Genomic DNA, 9,326 nt, shown 5'->3' on the forward strand with positions numbered 1-9,326 from the left:
CGTTGTTATAGTGAAGTTGAACCATTTTCCAACTTTTCAATTGATTTGTTTCAAATTAAGATGGTTAATACATGCTTCATTTAATTTTATAATCGATAGATTACTTACAATGTGATGTGTTGTCTGTTTATTTACCTTTTTATGAAATACTACCAATTTAGGTTGTCCTTCTTACGGTCCTTTTTACCTTTGTAACCTTTTCATTTATTATGTTTTGCTGTTTTACTATGTTTTGACATTCTGGGGGCGGATAAGACATAAATGTTTTTATTTTCGTTTTATTTTTATAGATTGAATAAATTATCGGTTTTGTTAACGAGATTTTCAAGCTGCCAACATTATGAATTGCAGAGTCCGCCAAACTTATCCCCAACCATCTCACCTCACCTCTACCTCTACATCCAGAATTTTGTACAATCATTTAAATTTGAGAATTCTGTTATTCAAAAATAAGGAGAATAAAATTATTGGAATCTAAAAACAATGGAAAGTTTGTAGATTTTTACGGAGTCCAAATTCTTTGTGGAAATCCAAGGGCATAAAATAGAGACCTTGTAGGCTGTAGCCATAGAATTGAAATCCAAAGGCAATTTTGTTCATGGCTATTGATAATCTTTGAGAACATACATGGATGGATTGAGGAAAAAGACGTTAACGTTATTCATTTTTCTTAGTGACGCCGCAATAAGGGAGCGATGTAGAAGATAATAGTGCTTGATCATGAAGATGATTTAATAATTAATTAAGGATCGTTAGATTAAAACACAATGGAGGGATGTGATTTGGAGTAACTCAAAAGAGTTACTCTTGGATATATATATATATATATATATATATATATATATATATATATATATATATATATATATATATATAGACACACACACACGCTTTCCATATTTAGATTCGACGTAACTTTTTATGAAGGGTTGCTTGCTTGTCTAGAGTTCTTGGATGAGATTACATGAGCCCAGCAAATGTTCACCTTCACCTTTTTTAAACAAATTTAATCATGATTTGATATATATGTCTACATTGTTTTAAAAAAATGCTTGTTGAAATTTTCATTTTTTTACGCTGTAATGATTTTTTAGCTCTATATTCTTGAATTTCACTAAAATATTTAAACCTTTTTGTTGTTAAAAAATTGGATTTAAACGGTTAGTTGTGTACCCAAACAAAGTAAATTGCGGGCTTCATAGCCTTCAAAGTGGTGCCTAATATGGAAGACTAATCCTTAGCATAACAGACCAAATGCAATGAGACATTGTACTTATTTCCTAGAATGCATGTTTTCAATAGACATAATAATCTTGTGAATGCCTTTGGTCGTTTTTCTTCTTCTGGTCCCTGTCTCTTGTTTTTTGGTAAAGGAAGTAAAGACCAACTGACAGTACCAAGGGAGCAATGTCCCATGACATCATTCCTTCTGAAAATATCTAGAAGAGGAAAGGAAGAATCAAAGACTCGATGGCCCTTGGTAACAAATATATCCGAACACTTAGTTGAGTCATGAAAATAACATTGGTTGAAGCTTTTCAATATGAAATTCTCAATAGGTATAGAGAATTTCATCAAGATTGAATTATTGAGAGTCAACATACGTATGCTCTTTTATGATATGAAAAATGGTATATTGAATAGTTACGGTGATAATTTTTATGAGAACTTCAAGAATGAATTCGTTTACCTACCGAGAAAGTATGCCTTCCCACGTATTACTCCACAAGATGTTAGCCTTTTACTCCTTAGTTTCAGACTAAGTGAGTCATTTGCTTATTTTACATATATTAAAAAGTGAAGGTGAAAGAAAATTGGTTTTAAGTGTTTTTGTCAAGTATTAACGCATTCACCATTATCATAAATGTAAAGTAAAATATATTAAATTGAGAGTGATGAAAGTAGTATTAATTAAAGTTATAATTGAAAAAAAGTAATTAATATTACATTAAAAAAGTGAAATGCGTTAGTTATTTCAAGACAATATTTTTTTACAAAATGATCACTTATTATAAGACGGGTGAAGTTAAGGTTAAAGTCTACGTGTCTTTTTCTTTTTGAAAGAAAAACCTACATGTCCTTTAGTTAGACTCTTCGCAATCAAATATGTCTTCTCGCCACCTCGGTCGGGCACGTGGTTGCTCCACTACAATCTTCTCTCGACCATTGAATTCACATGGGAAAAGAAAAATAGTCTCAGCTCAAGGACTAAACAGTCCAAACTAAAGATTTTAGTTCTCAAATTTTTGAACTAAAAAAAAATTGGACTGAAAAAGACATTAAAAATTCTACTTGTAAATATATATTATTATAGATTTATTATAGATTTATTATAGATCTTAGTCTAAATGAGGGTCTCGTGTCCTTTCTAAATTATGTTTGAACTTTAGTTAGTTAAGGTAGTTAGAGTTGGTTAAATGTTAGTTAGAGAGAACTATAGTTAGTTACAAGTAGTTAGGGTAATTGAGGTCTATAAAAGGACCAACCATGTACTCATTCAGTAATCTTTTTCAATACAATTCATAATGAATTCTAAGGGTTTTCCCTATGTTTCTTCCTATCATTCATACTTCTCCTATGAAGCTAATCTCAATCTCTATGATCCTATTATTTCTGATATGGTAACAGAGCGATACCGTTGCGCATCAATCTATAGTGATCATGAAGATGAAGATTTGGCTTACGAAGATGAAGACAGAGAACTTGTTTCTGACTTTGATGATGAAGTTCTAAGCGAAGATGAAGATTGCTCATCTGAATCTCTACGTCAAGCATCACCATTCCAAGAAGCTATGGAGAATGGCCGTGTTTCGCAGATGATGAAGAAGACAACTTATCTCTTCCCTAACTTCTCAAAGCAGCAAGATTCAATTCTTGAATCTGGAATCATGGAGTGCAAGAATTGGTTCGATCTTCCTCAACTGTTTTCCGGTGTCACTGTGAACAGTTTGATCAAGATTGACAAAATCATCCATTCAAGAACCACTGAGTTCTTGTTTCCCACTCCAAGTTTGATTCAGTTTTCATGCTTCAAGTCTGAGAAGTTGGTTTTGGCAACAACGACAACATTGCCAGAACGCGTCAATTTCTTCTACAATCTCCGTGGACTCCACATCAAAGTATTTGATCCCGGTTTGCGACTCATCGCCCTCACTCCTGTCAAGTTCAGTTTGTATTTCGTCTATTTTTGTTACTATTTTCGTTTTCAATTCCAACGACAATCAGTTGTGTTCGTTGTTGCGCTTGTTTAGAGGCGGAGGCTCTGCATTTGTATTCGATCCCGGCATAACAACTTTGTTTCGGTCTTCTCTGTTTTCACCAAATGTGCTCGCGATGGCGTTTCGTTCTCTTTTCCTTGCAATGATCCCAACACTTTGTCATTGTCCTTTCTTCATTTTTGATCCTGGTGGAATATTTGTTATGTTTTCTTCGGCTGTAACATCAGAATCAAACACTGGAATTGATGAATCAATTTTTCAGTTTTCAATTAGAATGAAGAATAAGCATGTTTTGAAATCACGGTTTAAGAAAGCTATCTTAATTGAAGATTTTAGGGACAGAATTCAGAGGTGTGTTTCCAGCTGTTTTATTTTCTCAGAATCGCGTTTTGAAGACTTTGTTTGCACATTGCATAAGTGCTTTTGGGGAATCTCATTTTCACTATTCAAGCAGATTATCACGTTTGCAGAAGTGGGTTTTGCAGAATGTGTTTTCTGTTTCTGTTACAACAGTTTAAAGCTTCTTGCAGCACCACGTTACAGGAGCGTGTTTAAGAGTTCTTTCTTTTGGTTTAGATTTTGCATAAGCTGTTTTGATTGTATAAGTGCGATTCCGAAATTTCAAAGGAGGAGATGATATTCTTGTGCAATTCCTGTCTCAACTCAGATTCCCATAAGGACTTGGATTTTCATTTTCTTGGGCAACAATCACGTTTATAATAAGCTAATTTGGTTCAATTGCTGTTTGGTTAAGCTGGTTTGCGTGGTGCAGTTTCTGAGTTGCCAAAGCATGTTTTCTCTTGCAAGATGGTCCTGGACTTCTGATTTTGGACATAGGACTCAATCATTGGCCTTCAAAGCTTTTCTCATCATTTCTTTTACTAAGTGTGCCCCTTTGTTTTAGTTACAACATTATTACTTTTGGGATTTGTATTTCAAACTCAAGTAAGAATTCTCTTACCTTGAGTTTGAGGGGGGATGTTGATATAACTAGAGTTAGTTAAGGTAGTTAGAGTTGGTTAAATGTTAGTTAGAGAGAACTATAGTTAGTTACAAGTAGTTAGGGTAATTGAGGTCTATAAAAGGACCAACCATGTACTCATTCAGTAATCTTTTTCAATACAATTCATAATGAATTCTAAGGGTTTTCCCTATGTTTCTTCCTATCATTCATACTTCTCCTATGAAGCTAATCTCAATCTCTATGATCCTATTATTTCTGATAAATATGTCTTCTCGCCACCTCGGTCGGGCACATGGTTGCTCCACTACAATCTTCTCTCGACCATTGAATTCACATGGGAAAAGAAAAATAGTCTCAGCTCAAGGACTAAACAGTCCAAACTAAAGATTTTAGTTCTCAAATTTTTGAACTAAAAAAAAATTGGACTGAAAAAGACATTAAAAATTCTACTTGTAAATATATATTATGACAGATTTATTATAGATCTTTGTCGAACATAGTTAGTCTAAATGAGGGTCTCGTGTCCTTTCTAAATTATGTTTGAACTTTAGACTAAACAAAATTTGATTTTTATTTGGTTTTATACGTGAGTTTTGTTTTATTTTAAAATGCCTCACTATATTATATTTTGCTGTTTTACTATGTTTTGACATTCTAGGACAAATGTTTTCAGTTTCGTTTTATTTTATAGATAGATTGAATGAATTCTCATTCTCTTTAAGAGTTTTTCAAATAGAGCAATGCTATATCTCTAGAAAAATAACATCAAGAATTCTTCAAGAATAAAGAGTAGCCAATCACAATGCACTATTTGCCACAATTCAAGGAGGTGTGGCTGAAAAATAGGAAGTGGACAAATAAATCATCCAATTAAAATTTGCCAACTGTGTCTTGAAAAATTCTTGAAGCTATTTTTCTTGAGAAGTAGCATTTTCCTTTCAAATATATCCACACTTTCCATGTTAGATTCAACGAAACTTTTTATGGAGAGATGCTTGCTTGTCTCGCATTAATAAATCATAAATATGTTAACTCAAGAGTTCTTGGATAAGATCACCTGAGTTTCTTTCCTCTTAACTAGAGGTCCTTCGGTTAATTTTTTGGGCAGACAGTGATTTCAGAAAATGTTTGCCTTCACCTTTTCTGAAACAAATTTAACCAGAGTGAATAGCCAAATACCCCCCCGAAATTGCAAGGTTCATCAAATACCCCCCTGTAGTTAACGAAACATCAATTACCCCCCTGAAATTGTTAAACGTTAGTCAATTACCCCCCTCCGTTAATTTCCTCCATCCAACATGCTGATGTGGCAGTTAACTGCCCACGTGGCACTGCCACATGGTCAGAAAAGGCATGCCACGTCAGAGGGGGGTAATTGACTATATTTTTTTTTTTTTTTTGAAAAAATTAAAAAAAAAATCTGATTTTTTTTGAAAAAAAATCTGATTTTTTTTCTTCTTTTGATTTTGAAAAAAATCAACATTTTATGAAAAATCTAATGAGTCAAAATAAACACCTTAATTACTGTTATATGCAATAAACATGGGTCAAAATAAACACCTTAATTACACTTAGTCCAAAAAAATCTAATGAGTTAGTTAGTTAGTTATTTTGAGTCTCTTCCTATTTTTTTCTACTACTTGATAGTTTCGCAATTAGTTATATATTTTTTCTTCTTCTTCCATTCCATTTTCATTTCTTGCAAGTTGTTATAATCTCCCACATTATTCACAATTCTTCTACCACCTTCAATATATTTCTTCTTTTTCATTGATCAGTTTTGCACGTGAATTTTTTCTTGTTTGTTTCCACCATGACCAAGATTGTTCTTCCAATCAAGAAAAGAAAGCCAGAGATACAAACCCACAAATGCAGCATCACACGTGTGTCTGCAACATCACCATCACCAAAACTCTTAAACAATGCAGACCAGAAGAGCAAAAGCATCATCACAGAAGAATTCAAAGTTGCTTTGCATGTGATGATTTTCAAGGCTGAAGGAATCGACAACCCCACAAATTATCCAAGTGTTAACAACAGAGCTTACAATTGGTTAAAGCCTGATGAAGATTCCGGTTCCTTTGGAGTTTTATCAACGAAAAGTAGGGTCGTTTCCTCTGCTTAGGAGTGATGGAAATGGAAAGAGGCTTGAAGGGAGTATTCTGCTTGCTATGAGACTTCAGAGGATCAAGGGTGATTCTGATTCACCTCTTCAATTTTATGCTGATGGCTTGTTTTTTTTCTTTTCAAAATCAACATTTTATGATTGATTTTTTTCATAAAATGTTGATTTTTTTCAAAATCAAAAGAAAAAAAAAATCAGATTTTTTTTTTAAATTTTTTCAAAAAAAAAAATAAAAATATAGTCAATTACCCCCCTCTGACGTGGCATGCCTTTTCTGACCATGTGGCAGTGCCACGTGGGCAGTTAACTGCCACATCAGCATGTTGGATGGAGGAAATTAACGGAGGGGGGTAATTGACTAACGTTTAACAATTTCAGGGGGGTAATTGATGTTTCGTTAACTACAGGGGGGTATTTGATAAACCTTGCAATTTCGGGGGGGTATTTGGCTATTCTCTCAATTTAACCATGATTTGATGTATGTCTAACTCTTGTCCATTGTTTTAAAAAAAATGCTTATTGAAATTTTCATTTTTTACGCTGAAATGATTTTTCAGCACTATTCTTGAATTTCACTAAAATAAGGCACTTTTTTGTTGATAAAACATTGGATTTAAACGGTTAGGTGTGTACTTCAAGCCAAGTAAATTGTGGGCTATGGTATTATAGTGCCCAAAATGACTTGAATGGTTTAATTGTTTCGTTAGCATTCTTCATTTTGAATAATATAGTCTATGCCGCCTAATATGGAAAACTAATCCTTAGCATAACAAACCTAATGCAATGAGACATTGTACTTATTCTTAGAATGCATGTTTAAAATAACCACCTTGATGGAGAGGAATCATTGTACTTATTTTCGAGAATGCATGCAGTATACATTATATAATCTTTACAATGCCTTGGTCGTGTCTCTGAAGACTTAGTTGAGTCATGAAAATAAGATTGATTGAAGGTTTTCAATATGAAATTCTCAGTAGGTATAAAGAATTTCCTCAAGATTGAATTATTGAGGCAACATGTGTATGCCCTTTTATGAGATGAAAAATGGTATATTGAATGATATATAGTTAAAGTGACTATTTTTATGAGAACTTCAAGAATGAATTTGTTTACCATCCAGTAAAAACATATGTATGTCCATTTGTTATACTTTTGATTTCCAACATATCACATTATGTAGATGTTTGCCTTCTACTTTTAAAATAAAACGAGAAATTCTATTTCGACAACGTTTTTAAAACTACGTGGACAAGCTAGGAAGAATTTTAATATAGAAAAACAAAGTCATTGTGTCTTTCGGTTAGACGGTCAGTTGTTTCACAAAATCTAATAGAGTCGCAAATAAAGCACCACCAATGTCCAAATTCAGGTTCTACTCAACGACCAAGCAGTTCAAACTAAGATTTTAGTTCTCAAAATTTTGGACTGATAAGACATTAAAAATCTAACTTAATTATAAAAACATGGGTCATGTTAACTTGTGCCCTTATAACTTGTGCCCTTAGGGCACAAGTTAAGAAACTAAAAATGGAAATAAAAAGTAACTTTTGTATTGAAAAGATAAAATTTCAAACTTTTAATATATTGAATGCACAATTTCCAAGAAATTTTTTTCTATGTTTAGTTTCTAAACTTGTGCCCCAAGGGCACAAGTTAACATTTCCCTAAAAATATATATTATGATAGATTCATTATAGATGTTTGTCGAACTTAGGTTTGAACTTAAGACTAAAGCAAAATTTGATTTTTATTTGATCTTATATTTATAATCCGTGTATTTTATTTTATTTTTAAATCCATTACTACATTGTATCAAAAAAAAGGTTTTATTGTATAAAATTTGTTGTAGGTCTTTAAATATGTTTGGCCAACCATGGCCAAATTGAATCCTCGTATTCAGCTCAAACAATTAAACCATTTATCCTCTTGTTGAATTAGTTTATCATGTTTGTTTATGATTGTAATGAAAAAAGTCATTCATTTCTTTTATTTATATAAAATGTTCTAATTTTATTAATTTTGTATTTTCTGTTAATTTTGTTTATGAGTGATATGAAAAAATTCCTCTCAAAAGATTACTCAAAACAGTGAACTCCAATTAATATCAAGCTTCATATATGATTCAAATAGTTGGCAACCTTAACAAGATGTTAGGCAGATAATGATGTCAATGAATATGCAAAATGTTAAACATAACTTCATATTTAATTCTAACACTTCACAACGCTTCATATCTGATTCAAACAGTTGACAACACCTTAACAAGATGTTAAGCAGAGAATGATGTCAATGAATATGCAAAATATTAAACATAGCTTGATATCTGATTCAGACAGTTGAGAAAACCTTAACAAGATGTTAGCTTCATATCATCAGAGGAGATATGCGACATATTTCATTCGCCTGATGATAAAAAAACATTGAATTTTTTTTATTTAATATTCAAATGTTCATATAAAACAATTCATACGGACATTTCTAGACACAACCATTAAGAATTGTGTCTACTTCAACATGTTCTATCATATCTATCTCAATACCTAAAATGGCTAGACCATTCAACATTTCTTGTAACATTGTGATCTCAAGTAGTTTTCAATAATTTTAACTTATAAAAACTTTTTTCTACATATGCCACAATCACATGCATTTTTAAGAGAATTTTAGTAAGTAATTAAAACATTAAGAATTTCAGATAACAAATTGTAGCTTTAACAAACTAAAATTTTTCAAATACTAACATCAACATATTTGGCAAAGACATTTGCAACATCTTCAATTCAGGAAAAAAAAATCATTTGCATCAACATTCGACAAATAAACGCACCCTTTAAGAATGTGCAAGATATTTTTATTTCATCATTATACAATGATTTCAACATTCTTGAAGCGTGAGATGGTTTCTTTTGATGGTTTATTTTTAATATTCAAATGTTCATATAAAACAATTCATCTTAAAAATACAAAAATGTGTTGAATGAACAACATTAGAATTCTTAATATTTTTGTAACCAAA

The sequence above is a fragment of the Medicago sativa genome, chromosome 8 (assembly GCF_051527215.1).
Source record: "Medicago sativa cultivar Bolivia chromosome 8, Bolivia_mono, whole genome shotgun sequence".
Taxonomy (NCBI): domain Eukaryota; kingdom Viridiplantae; phylum Streptophyta; class Magnoliopsida; order Fabales; family Fabaceae; genus Medicago; species Medicago sativa.